Raw genomic sequence first — 24,901 nt, 5'->3', positions numbered from 1 at the left:
ATTTCATTCGTTTATTTTAACCTCGGGTATCCTTTACGGGTATTGACATGACAAGTGATTCCTATAGCGCTGTTGGCTTCCCATTTACAGCCGCCTCTTTCATATGTAGCAACTCCTTTTTCATATCCAGGTGCCCCTTGGGCTGCTGCCACCTAAGGCCTGGGCCTCTGTGGCCTATCTAGAAATCCGTACCTGCTGGCACTCGAATTACACTGCTGTGCGACCATAGACATAGCACATGACCACCGTTGCCTCCCTTGCCGTCCTCCCGGGTGGCTCCATTCGCCAGCTTTCGTGTCTGGTAAGCTTTTTCAGTCGTGTCAGTCAGGCTCCCCTGCGCATGTGCAGCCCGGCCGCGTGCGCCCGTCGCGTTCAAAATGACGCTCTGCGCCTGAGCAGTACTACCTGATAAAAGACAGATAAAAGCTGTCTTTTATCTGCTATTTATGCCATACTAAAGCCAGACAAACTGGTTAGACTGCTTCTGGTGCTCAGACTAAAAAAAAACTCACCCCCAGCTAATACTTACCTTTCACCGAATCCTGTCATGTGACCTCAGATCTTCCTGCAGGGGAATAACAGAGATATCATATGCTGTACAAGACCTGAAGTTTATCTCAGTCACATGTTACTGGTAGCTGTATGCATGGCCCATACAGTATGCACTACTGCAATCACACTGCACATACAGTATAACATACTCATGATGATTACATTGTATTAAAATATTGCTGTTATCATTTCCAGCTGTGTTACTGTCCTGTTGATACTTTAGCCTTCAGTACAACACATGTCTCTGATAAGCGTTGGCAGATCGGATGTGTGATCTGCATATCGATTACCCAGAAAGTATTGGCTATGATTGTGTAGTGGGTAGCACTCTTGCCTGTGTAGCGCTGGGGTCAAATCTGTGCGTTTGAAGGTTTCCAGACTCGGAGCATGATGAACCGACTGAGGGACTGAGTTCCAAAGGAAAGAGACAACCCGTGAGAAGTCTTGGATGCGAGAGTGAGAGGAGGTGACTAGGCTAGAGGACAAAAGGGTCTCCTGTGAGGAACAGAGGGTCCGGGCGGGGAGGTATCTGGAGATTAAAGAGGAAATGTATGTAGGTAATAGCTTTTGTAGAGCTTTGTATGCAAGCGTGAGAAGTTTAAGCTGGAACCTTTGGGCAACTGGTAACCAATGGAGGGATTGGCAGAGAGGGGCTGCCTCAGAGGATCTAGAAGAGAGGTGGATGAGACGGGAAGCAGAGTTTAGTGGGGATTGGAGAGGTGCCAGTCTGCTTTTTGGTAGACGACAGAGTAGGGTGTTGCAGTAGTCGAGACGGGAGATGATTAGGGCATGCACTAGCATTTTAGTTGCTTCTTGTGAGAGGAAGGGATGGATTCTGGAAATATTTTTGAGATGGAAGTAGCAGGAGGTAGTTAATATGTTGACATGTGGTATAAAGGAGAGCTCAGAGTCCAGAGATACCCCCAAACAATGAGCTTTGGGAGTTGATGCTATTGGGGTGTTATCTACATTGATTGTGACTATGGGGGGTGGAACAGAGAGCGAAGGTGGAAATATCACAATTTCTGTTTTGCTCATATTGAGTTTAACCCTCCTGGTGGTTTATCAAAGCCGTGTTCTTAAAAAAAAATTCTTTCATGTAGCGAGACAAGGTCTCGCTACATGATAGCAGCTGCTCAGCGGCATCCCCCCAGCCCCTCCGATCGCCTCCGGCGATCGTAAATCAGGAGATCCCGTTTAAAGAACGGAATCTTCTGGAGGGCTTCCCCCGTCGCCATGGCGACGGGCGGGATGACGTCACCGACGTCGTGACGTCAAAGGGGACTCCGATCCACCCCACAGCGCTGCCTGCCACTGATTGGAGAAGTAGGGTATGATCGACAGTGTTGAATGCGGAGGACAGAGCTAGGAGTATTAGTACCGAAAATTTGCCTTTGGCTTTAGCAACTAGGAGGTCACTGGCAACCTTAGTGAGAACGGTTTCCGTAGAGTGTTGAGAAGGAAGCCGGAATGGTAGGGGTCCAACAGGGAAGTAGCGGAGAGAAAGTTAGACAACTCTGAGTAAATGTGGCATTCCAACAGTATGGAGGCAAAGGGAAGGAGAGGGACTGGGTGGTAGTTAGAAAGAGCAGTGGGGTCTAAGGAGGGGTTTTTGATTAGGGGTGTTATGATAGCTTGTTTAAATAAAGAAGGGAAAATTCCAGTAGAGATGGAAATGTTAAACAGTGTTGTTAAAGCAGGAATAAGGGGGGGGAGGAGAGCTGAGGGATAAGATGAGAGGGAATAGGGTCCAGGGCACATGTAGTAAGATGAGCTTTAGAGATTAGTGAAGAAAGACACTGTTCAGTTAAGGCAGAGAAGGTTGTTAGCAGGGAGGAGGTTTGAGTGAGTGAGTGAGTGAGTGGTTATGTAGAGAGGGAGAGTTGATAGTTGGAGATTAGTCCGGCAGAGAGGAGAAGGGAAGAGGTGATTGGACTGATGAAGAGGGTTGCTTTTGAAAGCTGTTCTGTAGTGTTTCAATTTTGTTCACGAAGTATGCTGCAAAGTTTTCTGCAGACAAGCATGTGGTTTTAGGAGGAGGTGGGGGGTAGAGAAGAGAGCTGAAGGTGTTAAAAAGTTGTTTAGGGTTATGGGATTGTGAAGAAATAAGTGTAGAGAAGTATGACTGCTTTGCAAGTGAGAGAGCATCCCTGAGCTGGAGTAGCGTATTTTTGTAGTGGAGGAAGTCATCTGCAGTGGAGCTTTTCCTCCACACTTCTGCTGCCCAGGATTGTCTTTTCAGTTGTTTGATGGGTTCGGTCAGCCAGGGCTGTCTGTTGATGCGGCGGGGGTGGAAGTTTGTGAGAGGGGCGGCTGTGTTCATGGCAACGGTGACTATGGTGGAGTAGTAGATGGATGCGGTCTCGGGGTCAGTGTAGGATGACCGGGAGCCCAGGGGTTTCAATTGCTGCATAGTCTGTGCGGAAGGCACGGATCATGCGCTAACACACGGATGACTTTGTGGTGGCTATACGGCGCATCACATCAGTGTGAAAGTCTTCATAGACTATCATTGACTTAGCGGTCTCTTGTGGTAAAATAGCTTACTGCAAGACCATAGTGCAAAAGGGGCTTGACTGAAGTCTGATTGGATTTGCTGCATGCTTGTTTCAGGTGTGGGATTCAGACACTACTGATGCTTAAAAGATCAGGAGTAAGCCATGCAACTAGTATTGTCTAAAGGGACCCTGAGCAGATGCATTAAAAGCAAATCTTACCTTGAGTTTCCTCCAGCCCCCCATAGACCGCAAGGTCTCTCGGGGTCCTTTGGGTTCCCCTCCGTTTTCCCGCTTCTGCGCATTTGCGGCTGTCCACGCACCCGTCCTGCATGATTCAGAAAATACTGAACCGCGCATGCGCAGGAAGCTTACAGCAACGGGCTCATGATCGAGTCGGGTGCATGGACGGGCCACACATGCGCAGTTGCGCACAACTTTGGGCAAAGTAGCCGGGCTAATGGGGCCGCCAGCGGGACCACGGAGGGGACCCAGAGGATGCTGAGGGACCTCGCGGTCTACGGAGGCTGGAGGAAGCCCCAGGTAAGTTCAGATTTGCTTTTAATGCGTCTGTTCAGGTGCCCTTTAAAAGGAAATAAATATGGGAGTCTCCATATACCTCTCACTTCAGTTCTTTAAATCAATTTGACTTTCCCCTCCCCAAAGTGAAGCTTACTTTGTATGTATTATGCTTCACCGTATGCGTTGCGTATTGCACAATGAAACTTTTCCCCTCTGCTGCCTTGTGTGTTTTTACAGGCTACGCCATGCCCCAGTGTAAACCTAGCCTTACGCAATTCTGACATGATTCAGAGGAAAAAGCTGTTCTAATTTTAGACGCTTCACATTCTTTGCAATGGAGACCAAAATTTCGTTTGTGGCTTCAGCAGCAATTTTTTTTCCTTGGAATTTATTATACATCGTATCCCTGCCATGCAGAAGTTACATTATTATACGTGTGCTCTTTCTGAGTGTTAAGTGTTTTCCCTGCACACGTGGTCCGCCCCATTTCCCCCCTTCTTGTGCAGGTGACGTCTGTCTACCTTCTCCTCCAATCACAGCTCAGTATGCAGATTGGTGGGTGTTCCCTGCTCCCAGGCTGGCTTAGCTGCTGCTGCATCTGATCATTGTTCACCAGCATCCCTTCGGCTGCAGGTCAGTGCAGGGAGGGAAGGGGGCTTATTCTCCAATATACTGCATGTCCTGCGTCTGTGTGTGCGCCTGTCCGTCCGTTGTGTGTCTGCAGGTGTGTGAGGTGCTGCTGCAAGCCTGCAGTCTCATTATTACGTAATATTTTGGAGCATGGCTGTCATCTGGGAGCATTGGGGGTTAACTCCTAGAGGAAAATGGACTTTCCATAATGATAAACTCTATAAGGTAGATCATAGACATTTTGTAGAGTGCCTATGTAACCACTGCTATTGCTCTAAAGGAAGCTCCACACAAAATTGTTAATATTTGCATTGTTGCTGTCCAACTGCATCGCCTGCGGGATTAGCGAGTCTCTTGGGAATCCCAGAGGCGAGATCTACTCATTAGAATTCCTACGGAGGTCCTGATGGCCATGACATAATTGGGTAATGGTGTCCCTTGTGGGCCCTTTATAGCATATAAGACAATCTCGTTCATCCTCTGTGCTTATAGGCAGAGGCGTAACTACAATTCATGGGTCCCCCGAGCGAAACTTTGATGCCCCCCCAATGTTCACACCGCTTCTCTTAGTGCCCTTTACAGCCTTGAGGTCCATCTCACAAGGGTCATAAAACCCATAACAGTGTAGCCACAAAAACACCTAATCTGAAGTATAGTCTACTGTATTGAAGGATGAACACTTTCATTCCAACGCAGGAGAATTTGTGCAGGAGCAGGATAAGCCATACAGGCTGTATCCTGCGCCCAAGTCTCCTGTGCCGATTCCTCTCGTACGCTTGAAGGAAGATAATTTTTACAGTTGGGCCCCTCAGAGCTCGGAGCCCCTACTGCAATCGTAGGGGCTGCTCCCCTCTAGGTTACGCCCCTGCTTAGAGGGTCTCTTTACGGGACAAGACTTATCTATGGGAGGCTTGTGTGGTTCTAAATAGTTTAGCTAAACAAAACATTTTCCCGCAACACCCGAACCAGTCTAAGGGACTCTCACAGGGAACCCAGCAGTGGGATTTACTCATGGGAATTTCTTCATCTGTCTCTTGGGAAATCCAGACGTTGGTGTGGTGTTTCATCCTCTCAGTTAGACTCTTTATAGCATAGAACAGGGTTGTCTTACATTTTTAACACGCAGGGGACAATTTTTCATAACACTTTGTTATAGGGCTGGTGGGGGCTGCTCTTTAGAATTCTGCTCAACTGAGTAAGCTTTAGAGAGTGCGTTAGTTAATTGTGTTTTATAGAATGGATTGAGGAGAAGCTTTGATGTGCAGACCTATATTTTGATGTGCAGAGACCATATCTACAACAAGCAACCCATACTTAGGAACACTCTCAGAAAATCCAGCAGCGAGGTCAGAATCGGAGTTCCAAATATATGCCCGATGGTGGCGACATATTCAGTTAAAAAGAAACCGTAACCAAGAATTGAAGTTTGTCCCAATCAGTAGCTGATACCCCCTTTCTCATGAGAAATCTATTTCTTGCAAATGGATCATCAGGGGGCTCTGTATGGCTGATTTTGTGGTGAAACCTCTCCCACAGTGTGATGTCAGCTCTGAGGTCCTGACATCACACTGTGGAAGCCTTGTTGCATTGTGGGAAATAACTGCTGTTTCCAACTGCCAAAAAAGCAAGCAGCATCTCCTTCCACTGACATCACCTGCCAGCAGTAAAAATGTCACCATGTGATAAATGTCAGAATGTAAATCGGAGAGGAAAGCTTTTACAATGGGCAAACACTGACTAAATCATTTATACATAATTACTGTAAAAATTAAGCATTTTTTTATTACATTATTTTTACTGGAGTTCCTCTTTAAATGTGTCTCACTCGCTAATAGGTTCCTGATCAGTGTTGCTTGTGCATTTTCTTCAAAGTAATTTTTCGCATCGAAAATGCTATTTTTTGAATTTGAGAATTTGTTTACAAAAATGCAATTAATTTTTGCAAAAAGTAAAATATTTTTTTTTCTGGTACTAAAAATCGCAAAAAAAAAATTGAATTGAAAAATCATGGCTTTTAAAGAGACTCTGAAGTTTCATAAAATTCACGTTTTTATTTTAAAAATCACTTTAACATCATTGCCCTACCTAAAACGCTGCATCTCCGCAGCTGAACTCTAAATCCCCCCCAAACTCCCTCCCGCAAAATCCACAACTCTCTTGGTTGGATTTTGCTGCCCCGTGCGCTTCCATGGGAGGCAGAGCTTTCAGCTGCAGCTCTGCCTCTACACGCGTCTATCAGCTTGTATCTCCGCCTCTCCCCCGCCCCTCTCAGTGAAGGAAGACTGAGAGGGGCGGGGGAGAGGCGGTGATCCGGGCTGATAGACGCGTGGAGAGGCAGAGCTGCAGCTGAAAGCTCTGCCTCTCACTGCAGCTCTGCCTCTCACTGAAGCGCTGCCCGGATTGCCCCCCGGGGAGTTTGGGGGGATTCAGTTAGTGTGCAGCTGCAGAGATGCAGCGTTTTAGGTAAATGATGTTAAAGTGATTTTTAAAATAAAAACGTGAATTTTATGAGACTTCAGTCTCTCTTTAACATTAAAAATCAGACCTATTAAGAAGAAAAGTTGCAAAACAACTTGAAAAACATCACAAATGTATTGCTGCTAAATAATTTTTGAAGGCATTTTTGCTCGAAAGTCGAATTTTATACAATTTTTGTGAAAATGAATGCAAAAAGAATGCTGGCATTTCTGCTCATCGCCATTCCTGATGGTATAGGACAGGGCTGTCAGGCTCAGTTGCATCACAGAATAATTCTGCATGTCACCTCACTGCCCATACAATTCTATGGACCTGTTCACTGTACAGCGTTGTGACTGATTGCGTTATCCTAACTCGCTGCATGCAGGCTTTGTATTAAAGTCTATGTTTAGTATCCATAGCAGTTCACAGTCATTATAATGCATTAAACTGCAATACAAACTTCAGGCTATGGTGCTTTGCTTTGTAGATCTACCGCCTACTGATATGTACAACGCAAAGGACCATATACCAGTTCACTTTTCTCGTAGGAGATCATTTTTCATCTTCCCTTTAAAAGAACTTTTCTGCACTCACCATTTTAAAAAGTACCACAAAGCAGGGGTAAAAATACTGTCAACATTATTCTTAGCACTTTATTGCTTGCTTATAGTTTAACAGGCATTTTATTAACAAGTTGTCAAAGTTTCACCTAGGAGAAAAATCAGGAGAACAATGGTATTGCTTTCGGGCCCAAGTCTGTTAGTGGACCTTCTTGGACACAACAGAGAAAAAGATTTGCAGAGTTTGTGCCCACAAATATACAAAAATATCTGCTGTTACCATTGCCATATTACTAGAGACTGAAGAGCTGGCCTTCATTTTACAAAAGATTGTGACCGCTGCCATTTTACATGCGACTGAGTGACCACTGGCAAAATATAGGAGATGCTGTAATAAATATATCCATCCTAAATAACAAAAGTACGGCCAAACAAATCAGTCATTACACCTAACCCATTCACCAAACCAGGTCAAATAGATTTCCCTGTGAGACTCTATTTCCTGCAAGCATGTGTGCATTTTTCATGGTGCTTTTGTGGCTAAGTATATAAACTCCCTCCATTGAGCCCCAGGTTGGTTTGTACACATTCCCAATGTTTGTGTGGGTTTCCTTCAGGCATCTATGTAAAGCAATTTATTTATTCAGGTGATTTCCCTCAGGGGTTGTACCTTTCTTCCATAACCCAAATCATACTATGTTTGTATGTTTGGTATTATATTCCCAAAACTGAAATTCTCTGTGTCTAAAACCATATACTTTTACTGCAGAGAGCAGTTCAAGATCGCTTATCTCTGTCTCATTGGCAAAGGCAAAAGACACTTTCTGCCTCTGTTTTGATTCTGTTCCCTCCACCTTCCATGGCTGTATCTGAGACAAGGCCACAAAGGCCATGGCCTAGAGCACCTGGAAGCAAGGGGCGGGCCTACACATTAAGGCAATCGATTGAAAGTATCAATCAGACAGGATGGAAAATTTAGAACAATCGGAGGTGGGGCAAGAGCATTGGCAGATGGATGGCCTATAGCTTTGCTCTGCATTGAACAGTGCAACTCTGCAGTTCAATCGATTTTCAATCCTACTGGAATCTATTGTAAATTGATGTACAGTGTGTTGGAGGAATCGATACCTTCTGACTTTAATCTTTTCAGAAAGGAACCGATCGTTTTGGAACATTGGGTGAAAATATTTACATGTGTGGCCAGCTTTAGTACAATAGTACTTTTTTTTTTTTTTTTTTTTTTTAACTCTTTTTAGAAGCTGAATTCTATTCCCTGAAGGGGGTGTGAAATTCTGACCTGAGGAGCAGTGATATTGATGTTAGAACAATGAGGCATATTGTAGGTGTATGAGGCACACTGAAAGGGGCACAGCATGTTGGGTTAATTAAAATTGTGGCTACTTTGCAGCATGTGCTGTATATTATTTATGCCCATAGGCCCGGATTTACCTCACAGGAGCCTATAGGCACAGATGTCCTGGCACCCTAGAGTTTGCCCTCTATGAACCTACAAACTCTCGCTGAACCACACCGCAAGTGTGCTGGCTGGCCCAGCTGTCCCTTCTCCCTTACTTCCCCTGACCTGCTGTCATAGGTAGCTATAGGTACCCCTTAGCATTAGGTAGCCAGAAGTACCCTCAGTATTAACTAGCTAGAGGTGCTCCAAACTGAAAGGTGATCTCGTCAGTGGAATGCAAAGAGTTGAGTGAGTAGCCTCACGTTTACGCTCTGCTCGGGACTCTGCATAGGGAAAGAGGGAGGGAGGTGCTAAGGGAGGGTTGTGAGCAACCTTTCTATCATCAGGCGCCTGTAGGCATGTGTCTACAGTGCCTTATGGTAAATCTGGCCCTGTACACCCGTAATGTGTGTATTTCATTCTTGTATGCATAAGGCTATTAAGTGATACTGCACACTTCACTTTTCCAAATAATACCTAGAAAGAAAAAATGCTGTACATAGTGTAATACTGTTAATTCCAATTGGTGTACTCCACCCAGTGATAGTAAATCACACGTTTGACAAATGCGTTCCACACTCCTATCCGCTCGCCAGATGCTGGTCACCTCAGACTCAGGTGGATCTAGCGTGATTTTTTTCATAAATGACTTCACTGGCTATTTAACTCTTCAATCCTCACTTTAATCGTAATCCAGATGCTTGTCATATAAAATGCAATAAAAACACCATAAAACCTTTTTATATTGTACTCTCACATCTCCACTATTGTATTTGGACACATCCATAAGCGTACGTTAAAAAGGGGCGCTGGGAAAAAAGGGCGCGGGGTTTTAAACTATAAGCATGGATAACGTTTAAAAATGTATTGTACTGTATTTCGTTTAAAATTAATGTTTTATAAAGTTATAAATCATTAAATAATGTGCATTAAATCGGCAATTGTAAAAACGTTAATCTTTCGTTTAAATAGTGAAACGTATAATAACGTTTAAAAAAAAAATTACTAAGTAACCCTCCCTGTACCTACCCCTAACCCCTAGACCCCCCTGTTGATGCCTAAACCTAAGACCCCCCCTGTTGGTGCCTAAGTAACCCTCCCTGTACCTACCCCTAACCCCTAGACCCCCCTGTTAGTGCCTAAACCTAAGACCCCCCTGTTGGTGCCTAAACCTAAGACCCCTCTGTTGGTGCCTAAACCTAAGACCCCCCTGTTGGTGCCTAAACCTAAGACCCCCCTGTTGGTGCCTAAACCTAAGACCCCCCTGTTGGTGCCTAAACCTAAGACCCCCCTGTTGGTGCCTAAACCTAAGACCCCCCTGTTGGTGCCTAAACCTAAGACCCCCCTGTTGGTGCCTAAACCTAAGACCCCCTGTTGGTGCCTAAACCTAAGACCCCCCCTGTTGGTGCCTAAACCTAAGACCCCCCTGTTGGTGCCTAAACCTAAGACCCCCCTGTTGGTGCCTAAACCTAAGACCCCCCTGTGATAAGCATTAATAACGTTTCAAAAACATATTGTGCGGTTTTTTCGTTTAAAAATAATGTAAAAAAAAAAAAAAATTGTACTGTTTTTCGTTTAAAAATAATGTTTGAAAAAAAATATTGTACTGTTTTTCGTTTAAAAATAATATTAAAAAATATATAAATCATTAAATAATGTGTAATCATGAGAAGCAGTAATAAAACATTAAGTCTCCGGGCGCCGCTTTTAAAACGTTATTTTTCTCCGGCGCCCTTTTTTCCTATCGGGCGCCCATTAAACGATATTTATTATGGGAGTGAATGGCGGCGCCCGATTTGTCCACTAGCCTCCTGCGCCCTTTTTTACTGTTACCCATCCATAAACCAACTAGGTGGCACTATCCTGGTTTCCTCCGGTGAGCCAGTGCGTCTGACGTCCCCGAGGGGAAACCAGGAACCGGCTGGAGGTAACTGTAGGGATTGGAGCCACGGCTAATGGGTTAGGGAAGATAGGACGCTCGTGCTGCTCGGATACCCCTTTTCAAAATCCGGATCCCATTCGGATCCGGATACCCCGATATCTGATCCGGGTCAGATATCCGAGTTCAAAATTTTCCGATCCGAATCGGATATCCGACCCTAGTATCCGGGATATCCGGGCAAATTCAGATATCCGGCTAGAAAAGCGGAAGTGGCCTTTAAATTGCTTTAAAACGTTTTTTAGGGTATATGAGGCATGTAGCATCATTATTTTGTAAAGGGGAACACTAATTGATGATGTGGGGACTTAAAATCCCCCCCCCCCCCCCCCCCCCCAAAAAAAAAAAGTGGCTGTGAATTAACATTAGGCATAAGTTCCAGTCAGCGGTCGTGCAGCCCACATTGTGTCCAAAGTCCAACCGCACAACTGGGACATGGCAATTTTCAGCCAAGACACCTCCAAAAAAATTATACAGCAATTGTGTTTTGCGTTAAATATACCGTATATACTCGCAATCAAGCCAAATTTTCGACCCCCAAAAAGTGGGCCAAGAGATGGGGGGTCGGCTTGCTTGCGGGTCGTTGGTCCGCGATAGCCCTGGCAAACTCCGCTCTTGGTTCATTGATGTGTCCAAATTTAAGCGTGCAGACGTGAGTGCGCAACATAGCACACATGGCTTTCATTTTAAAGCAGTTTTATGCTATGGGATTTTCATTGCGTTTTATATGGCAAGCATCTGGTTTACGATTAGAGTGATGATTGAAGAGTTAAATAGCCAGTGAGGTCATTTATGAAAAATAACGCTAGATCCACCTGAGTCTGAGGCGGCCAGCATCTGGTGAGCGGATAGCAGCGTGGAACGAGTTTGGCAAATACATGTGATTAACGATGACTGGGTGGAGTTCACTGATTGAAATCCGTATTACACTATGTTCAGTGTTTCTTCTTCGAGGGGTTATTTGGAATAGTGGAGTGCGCAGTCCAGCATCATTTAATATTGACTGAATTGGAATGGTGTGACCGCGAAACCACTGTGTTTTTGCGTTTAGTGACATTAGGTGGCGCAGCCCGGTGTTAGAATATATGATTAAGGGTAACCCGGGTCATTTAGATGAGCTACCAGCCTTGCCTGCTTGTAAGGCCTCATTGGCTATGAATAAATGGCTTCCTTCTGTTGCATAGTCGCTGATTTACTACTAGACTTATTATCTCATGACAGGGCGCGTTTTGAAGCCGCATGGCAGGACGCAGTTTGATGTCCTATGGCAAGGCGTGGTTTATAGGCCCCCACCACAGTGCAGCTTTTAGTCCCCCACCAGGGCACAGTTTGAAGTCCCACAGCAGGGCATGGCTTGTAGACCCCCATCAGTATGCAGTTTTTAGTCCCCTACCAGGGCGCAGTTTGTAGTCCTAATGCTGGGAATACACAACTGGATTTAGAGCCATTTAGATGGCTCGATACATCATTTCCGACACGTCCGTTATACCACCCGATCGTTTCCGCGCTCGATTCCGCATAGGGGACAATGGAAAAAGATAAGGAGAACGAGCGGAAGAGAATCGCCCACGGAATCAAGCGGGGAATCGAACGGGCGGCAGAATCGAGCCGCAAACACGCAGCGTGTATTCCTAGCATAAGGCATGGCTCACTTTGAAGTCCCACGGCAGGGCTCTGTTTGTAGTTCCCCAGCAGGGTGCGGTTTGTAGTCCCCAGCAGATCTGTTTATCTCTCCCTATCTGGCTTAATTCATGATTTATTATCTCTCCTTATCTTTCCTAAATCCCCAGTCACACACACTGAACAGCGGTCTTTTATGCAGCACAATTATCAAACAACTTTTGTTGTGAAACAAGTTGAAACAACCAAAAAAAGTTGCTTGCTATTGTTCACACAACTGATAAGACTGATAGGAAGTCAGTCCAACTGTTGGATTGACATTTCGGGAAAAAAATCATAGTTAACCTTTTCGGGACCAGCCACCTACCCCCCCTTAAGGACCAGGCATTTTGCGCGGGAAGGGGGTGCGCACGTTTGGGGGGGGGTCAGGTGGCCGGATCCCGTCTGTGGCTGCCTGGATTGGTGTCCCCCCATGGTGGCCTGGGCCCCCCCTTGTGCCAGCAGCCTTCACTTACCTTCCAGGCTCCAGCGATGAGCCGCACGGGACCCTCTTCTCCGGCCGGCATCTCCGTTCTGTCTGACGATCAGTTCCGGGTCGTGGCTTGATGACGTCATCAAGCCGGGACCCGGCGCTGACGTCAGACGCTCCGTGAGATGCCGGTCAGAGTGGAGGGGGGTGCCGATCGTCGCGGTAACGGCAGAGAGGTGAGTGGATCCTCTTCTTTTCCCCCCTGCCGCCTCCACTGTCAATGTGATCACTGCGATCCGACGGCGATCGTAGTGATCACGTGATCAGCAGCCATAAGCGATGGCTGCTGATCACTCGGGGGAGATGTCGGCTGTCATATGACAGCTTAATCTCTCCCTCCGGGTGCGCACGATCGCGTCGGGAGCGGAAATTGCGGGCCGGCGTAAATTCTACGCTGCATCAGGCTAGAACAGCCACAAGTGCGGCGTAGAATCTAATGCACATGGTCCCGAAAAGGTTAATCTCACATGTAAACATAATCAAGAATTCTAATTTTGCAATTTCACGTAACATTATTTTCTGCAGACTTTAGCGGTTAACAGCAAAGCCTCTATACATGCTATCGACACCAGAATTGCTACGTATGCGAAGGGGAATAGTCAAAACAAGTCAAAAATAATTTTTCAAAAAGACCTTGTAGTTTTTGAGAAACTCTATTTTAAAAATGCAAAGGGAAAAATGTCAGCCAGTGTTTGCGCATTGTAAAATCTTTGCTGATTTACATTCTGAAATGTATTACAGGTGGCACCATCTATAGCTCTGTCAGATGATCTCTGCGGAATGTTTGTTTACTGAGAGTTCTAAAGCCAGAAGAAAATATTCCTGTCCTCCTGCAATGCTCTGAGGGGAGAATTTTGCATAGCTAAACAGCCTAGGCTAAGCATCGCTGGGAGGGCAGCGTTACATATCACTATACAGCACTAAAAAATATAGGAGGTGCTTCTGATGCTGAAACCAAGAAAAACAGCTTCAGGCCTCATTCGCGCCTAAAATCGAAAACACAAACGCAAGCGTTTTGCGGTTTTGTGCACTTTCCCTCCCGGCACTCCACTGCGCGCTGCGTTTCAGGTAAAAGCGCTTTTCCAGGGCGGTTTTTTAATCCACTCCCTGATGCAAGTCAGGAAGTGAGCTCTTTGCCCTGGAAAATAATAAATACAATGTATTTATTCTTAAAGAGAATCTGTATTGTTAAAATCGCACAAAGGTAAACATAACAGTGCGTTAGGGGACATCTCCTATTACCCTCTGACACAATTTCGCTGCTCCCCGCCGCATTAAAAGTGGTTAAAAACAGTTTTAAAAAGTTTGTTTATAAACAAACAAAATGGCCACCAAAACAGGAAGTAGGTTGATGTACAGTATATCTACACATAGAAAATACATCTATACACAAGCAGGCTGTATACACCCTTCCTTTTTAATCTCAAGAGATCATTTGTGTGTTTCTTTCCCTCTGCAGCTATCTTCCACTGAAGTGTCAGGCTGTTTCTTCCTGCAGAGTGCAGACAGCTCTGCCTGTATGTAATTCCTCAGTATGTGAAAACCCAGCCAGCTCAGAGGAGGATTTATCCAGCTTGTAAAAGATAATAGAGCAGAGAGAAGCTGCACTAATCTAAATAACACACAGGCAGTGTGCAGAGAGGGGCCTGGAGGGGGGAGATGCATCACAGAACCACAACACTGAAGAACTTGGCAGCCTTCCAGACACAGGCTGACAAGTCTGACAAGAGAGAGATAAGCTGATTTATTACAGAGTTGGTGATAGTAGAACGTGCTGCAGTAAGCCAGAGCACATTAGAATAGATTTTGGAACTTGTAGGATGGAAGAAAACCGGATGAAATTTTTGTTACGGAGTCTCTTTAAAAACGCGAACGCATTTGCTGCACAAAGCGATTTTGTGAGCGTTTTGCATTCTTCCTATACTTTCCATTATAGCAAAAACGCCTCAAAAATGGTACAGGCACTGCTTTGCCCAACGCACAGCGCACTAACCGCGCTGATATGAACCTTCTCATAGAGATTCATTGCACAAGCATTTGTGGACGATTATAAAAATCGCCTGCACTTGAAAAAAGGCCTAAAACGTCGTTTTGTTTTTTTTTTTAATTTGGTATCAATTTTTATTTTTTTAATGTTCTGAGTGTGGGAAATTAAATGAAAAAAAAAACGACGTGGGGTCCCCCCTCCCGAGCCTCTGTAACCCCTTGTCCCCCATGCAGGCTGGGATAGCCAGAATGGGGAGCCCCGGCCGACTGGGGCTTCGCACCCTGAGCTATACCAGCCCGCATGGTCCATGGTGTGGGGGGGGCTCCGGGGGGGAGGGGCGGCCAAGGCTCCCCCACCCCCCCGGAGCCCCTTGTTCAATCCATGGACAAGGGGCTCTTCCCCGCCTCCCTTGCCCCAGGTGGAGGCGGGGGGCGACGACTCCCTGGGGGGGGGGGGGGGTTCATGGTGGCATCTGGGAGTCCCCTTTAAGAAGGGGACCCCCAGATGCCCACCCCCCTCCGAGGAGAAATGAGTATAGAGGTACAAAGTGCCCCTTACCCATTTCCACAAAGGGTTAAATGAAATAAAAACACAACCACGAGAAAAGTCCTTTAATGTTCTAAATTAACCACAAATACTTACCTGTACCTTTAAGAAAAAAATCCCACGCCAATCAGGTCCCACGACAGTATCCTCCATCTTGCGATCTTCTGATACATCTTGATTGAAGATCTCCGCCGCCCCGACGCCACACACGCCGCCTCCGCCGCACTGCTCTCAGCTATACTAAGTATAGCTGAGAGTTGCGTCTATGCGTCTATATAGACGCATTAGCTCTAGCTGCCGCTGCCCTCCCTGCCTCCCCCCACCTGTCACCCTCACCCATGCTGACACCCAATGCACCCATGGGTGCCAGCATGGGTGAGGGTGACAGGTGGGGGGAGGCAGGGAGGGCAGCGGCAGCTAGCGCTAATGCGTCTATATAGATGCATAGACGCAACTCTCAGCTATACTAAGTATAGCTGAGAACAAAAAGCATCTTTACATTTTGGCTCCAAGGCTCCCCATTGGTTCCTTATCGACCAATGGGGATCCTCCTGATCCCCATTGGTCTGTTAAGGAACCAATGGGGACCATTGGAGCTAAAATTTAAAGATGCTTTTTGCTCTTAGCTATACTAAGTATAGCTGAGAGCAGTGCGGCGGAGGCGGCGTGTGTGGCGTCGGGGCGGCGGAGATCTTCAATCAAGATGTAACAGAAGGTCGCAAGACGGAGGATACTGTCGTGGGACCTAATTGACGTGGGATTTTTTTCTTAAAGGTACAGGTAAGTATTTCTGGTTAATTTAGAACATTAAAGGACTTTTCTCGTTGTTGTGTTTTTATTTCATTTAACCCTTTGTGGAAATGGGTAAGGGGTACAAAGTAGCCCTATACTCATTTCTCCTGGGAGGGGGGTGGGCATCTGGGGGTCCCCTTCTTAAAGGGGACTCCCAGATGCCACCATGAACCCCCCCCCCCCAGGGAGTCGTCGCCCCCACCTCCTCCTGGGGCACTGGAGGTGGGGAAGAGCCCCTTGTCCATGGATTGGACAAGGGCTCCGGGGGGGAGGGGAAGGCTTGGCCGCCCCTCCCCCCCGAAGCCCCTCATACCATGGACCATGCGGGCTGGTATAGCTCAGGGTGCGAAGCCCCAGTCGGCCGGGGCTCCGCATTCTGGCTATCCCAACCTGCATGGGAGACAAGGGGTTACAGAGGCTCGGGAGGGGGGACCCCACGTCATTTTTTTCAATACATTTCCCACACTCTGAACATAACCCACAAATTTTAATTTAAAAAAAAAAAAAAAAGATTGTTTGCCAGTATCTTTTTAACATATCCTGCAAATTTGGTGTTGCTAGGATTTAAGGGGACTTTGCTATTAACTGCTAAAGTCAGCGGAAAAAGTTTCCACGGAAATGTCAGTACGCGATTTAAATAGATACATTTCCTCTTTGAAGATTTAAACTCGATTTTCTCAAAAACTATAAGGTCTTTTTGAACAATTTTTTTTCTTCGTGTTTCCACTATTCTTCTTAACATTCCCTACACATTTGGTGTTTCTGGCATTTAAAGGGGCTTTGCTATTAACCGCTAAAGTCGGCGGGTGTTTAATTTTCCCACGGTCAGAAGAAGAATATTCAAAATCGATTTTCTCAAAAACTATAAGGTCTTTTTGAAGAAAATTTTTTCCTCTTGTTCACAATTCTCAACATTCCCTGCAAATTTGGTGTTTGTAGCTTTTAAGGGGGCTTTGCTATTAAACATTAAAGCCGGCGGGCAGATATTTTCCAAACGGCAGCAAAGCAGGGGTTAAAACGATAAATATCATTTGGGAGCAATACAAATATAAACGATAAATATCGTTTTTAAAGCCGGCGCCATTTTTTAGCTGTCAAAAACGAAAAATAACTAGCGATAGTGGTTCTCTATGGGGCGCCATTTTTTAACTACGATAACTGGCGCCATTTTTAACGGACCCGGTAAAAATGAGTGGAAGACCTGTGGTCCCCCAGTTCATGCACTGAACAAGCCAGATGTAAAATAAGCAAATGATTTGGAAATACAGACCCAAGTGATGCAACTGTTCTGTCCTAATGAGAGGAGAGGGAGACACAGACTGCAGTGGTGAGCCATGCTACAGTGCCTGTAAAATATCAAAGAAACAGATAATGATGATCCTTAAAGTCAGGGGCGTAACAATAGACCCTGAAAGGGATGCTGCTGCAGGGGGGCCCAGAAGCCGCAGGGGAGAAGTTTATTTTCCCTGTCCTGAGACACTGACAAGTAATGGCATGGAGAGAAAAAACTTTCTGCTCTCTGCACAATTGTTCTAATGACTGCATCTGCTCAGCTACTGATAAAGAATCATACAAAGATTTGTAGACAGTCCCTATTCAGTATGCAGCAGGCTCTTGTGTACAGTGCCCAGCCACCAACCTCTACCCCTCCCCAAGTGCTGTGTACTGTAGTGATGCTGGAGAAGTTTGCAGAGCCAGTTCTGCTCCATCAGAGATGGACAGAGTGAATGTAATAAGCTGAGGCTGGGAGCACACTGTCTGTCCGTTTTCTGTACTTGTTTTCTGCACACCATGTGTCTGTATATGTGAAAACATGCATTTTTTTTATCACAGAAGCTAATGTAATTGATAGAGAAAATGCGTGCAGTGTTTTGCTGCTGTCTGTTTTTATCTGCATGGGGAAAACACATTCAACTAGCCAATTGATTAACATTGGTTCTCCGGTTACCTGTGCAGAAAGTGAGGGGGGGGGGGGGGGGGGGCAGTGATTTCAAGTTACGCCCCTGTTTAAAGTGTTTTTATGGACTGGTGATGACTCATTTTGTCATGTGAACAATGCCAGTGGCAACTGGCAAGGCATTATTTTATAACAGGACTAAAATCAGTAATGCAAGTACACTGCATAATTGTTCTCAGGCCCATTTTACGTTTATTTTAAGTACACCTAAGTATAATTGCATTGGCATGTTAATGGAAAACCTGTAGTGTGGGGAATATGGAGGTATCATTGCTAACTTCCTCAGGTTCCTCGGCTGTCGTGAAAGTCCACTTCCAAGTAATACTTTATATTGTGCCTTTTTAAAGTGGACCTAAACTCAGAACTTCCTCTCTGTTCTAAAAGATAAGCAACAGCATAATAACCTTTAAAGAAAAAAAACATTTCTTTGTTACAGCTGATACAAATCCTGCAACACGTCTACAGTGTCTACTTCCTGCTTTCTTGGAAGCTGACATAGGGTTAACATCCTGTGTTTATAAATTAGCTGCTCTGCTGTGGCAGGGGAGGTTCCTGAGCTGACACAGCTGAGAGATCCAATTATGGTGGTGATTAGTGATAGAAGGAAATTAGACAGGCTTAACTCTCTAAATACATAAAGGGTGCATTTCTCTTATGTTTTCCTTGTCCTGTGCAAGCGTCCTGTTCACTTTAAGGCTGCTTACACACTAAGACGTTACAGGCGGACGTTAGTGCGCCTGTAACGCTCCCCCAACGCACAGCAATGTAACACAAGTGGGCTGTTCACACAGCCCACGTTGCGTTACATGTAACGCTGCACGTTCTCCCGAAAGTGCAGCATGCTTAAGCCGCGTTAGACTGTTTGCACATGCTCAGAGCGGAGAGCGGCCAGGCACATGGCTAATTAATATTCACTGCACATTGTGACCTACAGTGTTTACTTCCTGGTGCGGCCGCTCTGTGCGGTGATTGGCCGGCAGGACCACGTGATGCCGCATGCGTCCAATAGAGATGGGAAGTTCGGATCTTTTCAATGATCCGGATGATTCGAATCGGATCATTGAAGAGATCCGGATCTTTGATCCGAATCTCGGATCATTTTACTACAGGAAGCATTCGGGGGTGAAATGAACAGCAGGACAGGTCTGTGGACAGGAGAAGGGGAGAGAATGGACACACAGAGAAGGGGAGAAGATGGACAGAGGGCAGGGAGTGGACAGAGAAGGGAGGAGGGACGAGCAGAGAGCAGAAATGTTTGCACGTAATACCCACATGCTGAAGTCATATGCTTTACATATATTTCACCTATATGTTCATCTGTACACTTTGAAAGAAAAGGTCGCACAGTGAAAGAAAGCATTCCCAGAAGATAAGTGCATCTGTTTAGTGCCGAGTGCAGGAGGATTATATTGCCTTTCAATCACAGTGTCTGCAAAGTTACTGAGCTGTGCTGAGCCAAAAGCTTCCAATGTGTTCACTGTGCAGCACTACGGAACAGCCAGCCTATAATGGGCAGCACATTGCAGCCAGTATGTGTGCTCTACACATATCTGGCAGTGGCACCCATGTCCCCTCTCTCTCATCTACCTGTCTCCCTGCAAGGCTGCCTCCCCTCCAACAGAGCAATCCATCTCCGCTCTGCTTCCAGGACCCCGCTGCCCGCTGAGAGGGGGCGTGTCGCTCCTGGCCCCGCCCCTTTTGCGATCCGAATCGTTCATTTTGATGATTCGGATGATCGACTCATAAAATAGATTCGGATCAAAGATCCGAATCGTTCATGATCCGGACAACACTAGCGTCCAAGAGTACGCATCACGGCATCACGGACGCCCAGGCCCGCCATCAGGGGGGGACATCCGTGACTCCCGTCACGGGCCCGGGCCTGCAGGAGGGCCCCATCCCCGCCGCGGCCCTAGCGGGTGCCGCCCGACAGCCGCTCAACCTCCCCTGGCCGCTGCTCCCTCCCTCCATCCCTCTAGCCACTGCCGCCGCCTCCGCGTCAGACCTCGATCAGGCGGCGACAATAGTGCGGGCGCTAGGACCCAGCGCCCACACTGATATGCGGAAGTGACGTCACTTCCGCATATAGAGCGGGTGCGTCCAGCGCCCGCTCTTACTGGTCGGGTCGCCGCTGATCTTGAGGTCTGACGCTGCTGGCAAGGTAGGGGAAGCAGCGGCGGCGGCTGGGGGGGGGGCCCCCTGTCACTCACTCACTTGCTAAAGGGGCTCCCTGTCACTCACTCACTAGCTAGAGGGCCTCCCTGTCACTCACTCACTAGCTAAAGGGGCTCCCTGTCACTCACTCACTAGCTAAAGGGCCTCCCTGGCACTCACTCACTTGCTAAAGGGGCTCCCTGTCATTCACTCACTTGCTAAAGGGCCTCCCTGTTACTCACTCACTTGCTAAAGGGCCTCCCTGTCACTCACTCACTAGCTAAAGGGCCTCCCTGTCACTCACTCACTAGCTAAAGGGGCTCCCTGTCACTCACTCACTAGCTAAAGGGGCTCCCTGTCACTCACTCACTAGCTAAAGGGGCTCCCTGTCACTCACTCACTAGCTAAAGGGGCTCCCTGTCACTCACTCACTAGCTAAAGGGGCTCCCTGTCACTCACTCACTTGCTAAAGGGGCTCCCTGTCACTCACTCACTTGCTAAAGGGCCTCCCTGTCACTCACTCACTTGCTAAAGGGCCTCCCTGTCACTCACTCACTTGCTAAAGGGGCTCCCTGTCACTCACTCACTAGCTAAAGGGGCTCCCTGTCACTCACTCACTAGCTAAAGGGCCTCCCTGGCACTCACTCACTTGCTAAAGGGGCTCCCTGTCACTCACTCACTTGCTAAAGGGCCTCCCTGTCACTCACTCACTTGCTAAAAGGGCTCCCTGTCACTCACTCACTTGCTAAAGGGCCTCCCTGTCACTCACTCACTAGCTAAAGGGGCTCCCTGTCACTCACTCACTAGCTAAAGGGGCTCCCTGTCACTCACTCACTAGCTAAAGGGGCTCCCTGTCACTCACTCACTAGCTAAAGGGCCTCCCTGTCACTCACTCACTAGCTAAAGGGGCTCCCTGTCACTCACTCACTAGCTAAAGGGGCTCCCTGTCACTCACTCACTAGCTAAAGGGGCTCCCTGTCACTCACTCACTAGCTAAAGGGGCTCCCTGTCACTCACTCACTCGCTAAAGGGGCTCCCTGTCACTCACTCACTCCCTAAAGGGGCTCCCTGTCACTCACTCACTACCTAAAAGGGCTCCATGTCACTCACTACCTAACCTGGGGGTCCCTGTCAGAATCCAGGTGAGAGGTGTCTACCATAATAAGGGGGCATTCTGCCTATTTATGTGAAATGCTGTCTATTTATGTGCCTCATGACTGCTGAATTTGTCTTGTTGGGGGCCTAATGATTGAATTTTTACTTGTTGGGGGCCTCATGATTTGTTGGGAGCCTCATTGCCTCAAGATTGCTGAATTTGTCTTGTTGGGGGCCTCATGATTTGTTGGGGACCTCATGATTTGTTGGGGCCTCATGATTGCTGAATTTGTCTTGTTGGGGGTCTCACAATTGCTGAATTTGTCTTGTTGGGGGCCTCATTATTGCTCAATTTGTCTTGTTGGGGGCCTCATGATTGCTGAATTTGTCTTGTTGGGGGCCTCATGATTGCTGAATTTGTCTTGTTGGGGGTCACATGATTGCTAACTGCGAGACTATGGGAAAAGCTGAATCATTACCATATGAGACAATAGCATTAAACCTACTTTTTTAGCTTTTTTAAACAGAAGATAAAACTGGGAGGTTCTAAAAAAATGATGGAGCACTTCCTCCTTCCGGCTTGAAGGAGGAAGTGCTCGATATCGAGGCTTGCAACGCGTCCATTCGGAAACTTGCACCTCGTTGAAACGCTGGGCGGAGAGCGGCGTTCTGGGTAATTAACCCCGCCGCATCTAGCCGCTCAGCTGTGGCAATTAGAGCTAACTTGAATCACGAGTATCCACCGTGGTTATTCGTGATTAATTTGTGGACAGCAAGTCTCCAACTAGCTCTGCCAACATGTAATGGCTATGCACATTTCTCAGTTTGGGGGGGGGGCCTGGACTGATTATTTGTGAGGGGCCCCAAAATTTCTGATGGCGGCCCTGCGGACGCCAGAGTGAGCTGCACAACGCGGCTCACTCTGACGTCCACATCGAAGTGCACCAGGCCTTGCGTTAGGTGCACGTAATGCGTCTTGGTGTGTAACTAGCCTAAAGCAAACCTGAGATGACATGCATATAGAGGCTGCCATATTAATTCCCTTTTAAACAATACCAGTTGCCTGGCATTTCTACTGATCTCTTTGGCTGTAGTAGTGTCTGATATACACACTCCCACACCTGAAACAAGCATGCAGCTATTCTTGACAGACTTCAGTCAGAAATATGTGGTCCGCATGCTTGTTCAGGGGCTAAAAGGCTTGGAGGCAGAGCTTGGAAGCAGGACAGCGATATGCATTGTTTAAAAAAATAATTAGGTCAGCCTCCACATCCTTCTCACTTCAGGTTCCCTTTAATACTTTCTGAATCACTGATCCAGAAAAAAACATTCATTTTAAAGGGAACCTGAACTGAACATTATTAGAAAAAAAAAAAAAAGTTAACTTACCTGGGACGTCTACCAGCCCCCTGCAGCCGCCCTGTGCCGTCACGGAATGATCCTCCGGTCTCCCGCAGCGGCTCAGTTTCTTTTTCAGTGATTCAGCCATATGGAGGGTCACTGCGCCTGTGCAGCCCTGGTCGCCCGCATGCATCCTCGATCACGCTCCAGCCGTGGGGAGTGTCCTGCACATGAGCAGTACAAGAAAATCTCCTACTGCGCATGCGCAGGACGCTCCAGGTGGCGGGAGCGTAATTTAGGACGTGTGCGGCCAGGTCTGCACAGGCACAGTGGCCATCAACTGGCCCAGTTGCAGAAAACGAAACTTAGCCACTGCGGGGGACCGGAGGAATTGTTACGTGAGGTTGCAGGAGGCTGGTAGAAGCCCCAGGTAACTTAAACTTTTTTAATGTTCAGTTTAGGTTCCCTTTAAAGGCAGCTTGGCACCATTATATAAAAATATATAAAGTGGATCCCCCTTAACCACTTGCCGACTGCGCACTCATAACGCGCGTCGGCAAAGTGGTAGCTGCAGGACCAGCGACGCAGATCTGTGTCGCCAGCTGCAGGCTAATTAATCAGGAAACAGCCGCTCGCGCGAGCGGCTGTTTCCTGTCATTTCACGGCGGGGGGCTCCGTGAATAGCCTGCGGGCTGCCGATCGCAGCTTGCAGGCTAAATGTAAACACAAGCGGAAATAATCCGCTTTGTTTACATTTTTACAGCGCTGCTTCAGTAGCAGCGTTGTAGTAGATCAGCGATCCCCGGCCAATCAGCGGCCGGGGATTGCTGTCACATGACAGCGGGGAGCCTGTTAGAGGCTGCACAGGACAGATCCGTTCCTGTGCAGCCTCCGATCTCTCAGGCAGGGAGGGAGAAGAGGGAGAGGGGGAATCTTGCGGTGGAGGGGGCTTTGAGGTGCCCCCCCCCCGCAGCATGCAGGAGCGATCAAACCCCCCTCAGCACATCATCCCCCTAGTGGGGAAAAAAGGGGGGCGATCTGGTCGCTCTGCCTGTCATTTAATCTGTGCTGGGGGCTGTAGAGCCCACCCAGCACAGATCTAAAAAAAACAGCGCTGGTCCTTAAGGGGGGTAAAGGCTAGGTCCTCAAGTGGTTAAGGGAGGTTTGTAAAGTGTGTCGTTGGTGGGGGTGATCGGCAATACTTACCTACGGGGGTGGCTGGTCATCTGGTCCCTCATCCATATGGGATTCACCACCTTCCCCAGGGAGTAAATTTGAAATCGGCGCCGGTAGACTTGGGCGCAGGATTCAGCAGTATATGGCTGATCCTGTTTCTGCACAAGTCCAGGCCGTTTTAATTACTATTCCCCCTCCAGGCCGCCATGGATAGTGGGGGAATGAAATAATTCGGCTTCCAGCGATTGCTGGAGGCTGAATTATTGTGTTTTTAAAGCAACCTCGGCTCTGTCTTCTGATGGAGCCGACGTTACTCACTGAGCGCTGCAATAGGAGTGATTCCTATTGTAGTCTATGGAAGCGCCGGCTGCGCCCAAATCTAGCAGCGCTGAAAAGCACTGCTCCGTCCCCAGGAATAGATGCAGGTGCTGCAGATATACACAGATCAGTGGACTACATCTCCCAGCATGCATTGCGGTATTAGAGGTGCGCTACATCACTGGGAGCTTGAACCTGCAGCTCACCCTGGGGAAGACTCTATTACAACCATCCAACCATCACTTATAGGGAGCTCGGTTTCCTGGTGTCTATCAGAATATATAGGCATGTAGTTTCTACCCTCCAGCCTGTAGGGGTCACTGTGAAAGTACCTACACTGTACTGTGTATCAGTATTTCATCTAGGCCTATTGTTGTTTATCATGTGGTTTCTTTTGCTGAGGCCTGCCTACAACCTTGTATAATAAACCACTATTCCTAAATACAATTCTCAACAACAGACAGACACTGATGCAGTGTCATTTGAACAGCTAAATCAAATATACTTATGGGTGTGAGATGTGGTGGATGAGAACAGACTGTGACCACCAGGGTAAGTAGCCTAGGGTGCTGCAGTGGTGGTGCGGGGCTGATTTTAATCACAATTTGTAGTCCAGATAGGACTTAAAGCAGACCTGAACTCAGAACTTCCTCTCTGCTCTAAAAGATAAGCAACAGCATAATAACCTTTAAAGAAAAAACATTTATTTGTTACAGCTGATAGAAATCATGAAATCTGCCCTGTTTATATTTCCTGCTTTCATGGAAGCAGA

General features: G+C 47.1%; 1 protein-coding gene across 1 annotated transcript in view; it reads left to right on the top strand.

Annotated features, from left to right (window-relative positions):
• The first annotated feature begins 4,123 nt into the window (after positions 1–4,123).
• Positions 4,124–24,901, top strand: part of DKK3 (dickkopf WNT signaling pathway inhibitor 3) — a 106,776-nt gene continuing 85,998 nt past the window's right edge. Inside the window, exon 1 of the mRNA XM_068261692.1 lies at positions 4,124–4,202. The gene's annotated coding sequence lies outside the window, so the exon portion shown is untranslated. The remainder of the gene's footprint in view (positions 4,203–24,901) is intronic.

Source organism: Hyperolius riggenbachi, chromosome 11 (assembly GCF_040937935.1).
Source record: "Hyperolius riggenbachi isolate aHypRig1 chromosome 11, aHypRig1.pri, whole genome shotgun sequence".
NCBI classification, from domain to species: Eukaryota; Metazoa; Chordata; class Amphibia; order Anura; family Hyperoliidae; genus Hyperolius; species Hyperolius riggenbachi.
The sequence above is the reverse complement of the archived record's forward strand: the minus strand, read 5'-3'. Positions and strand labels throughout refer to the sequence as shown.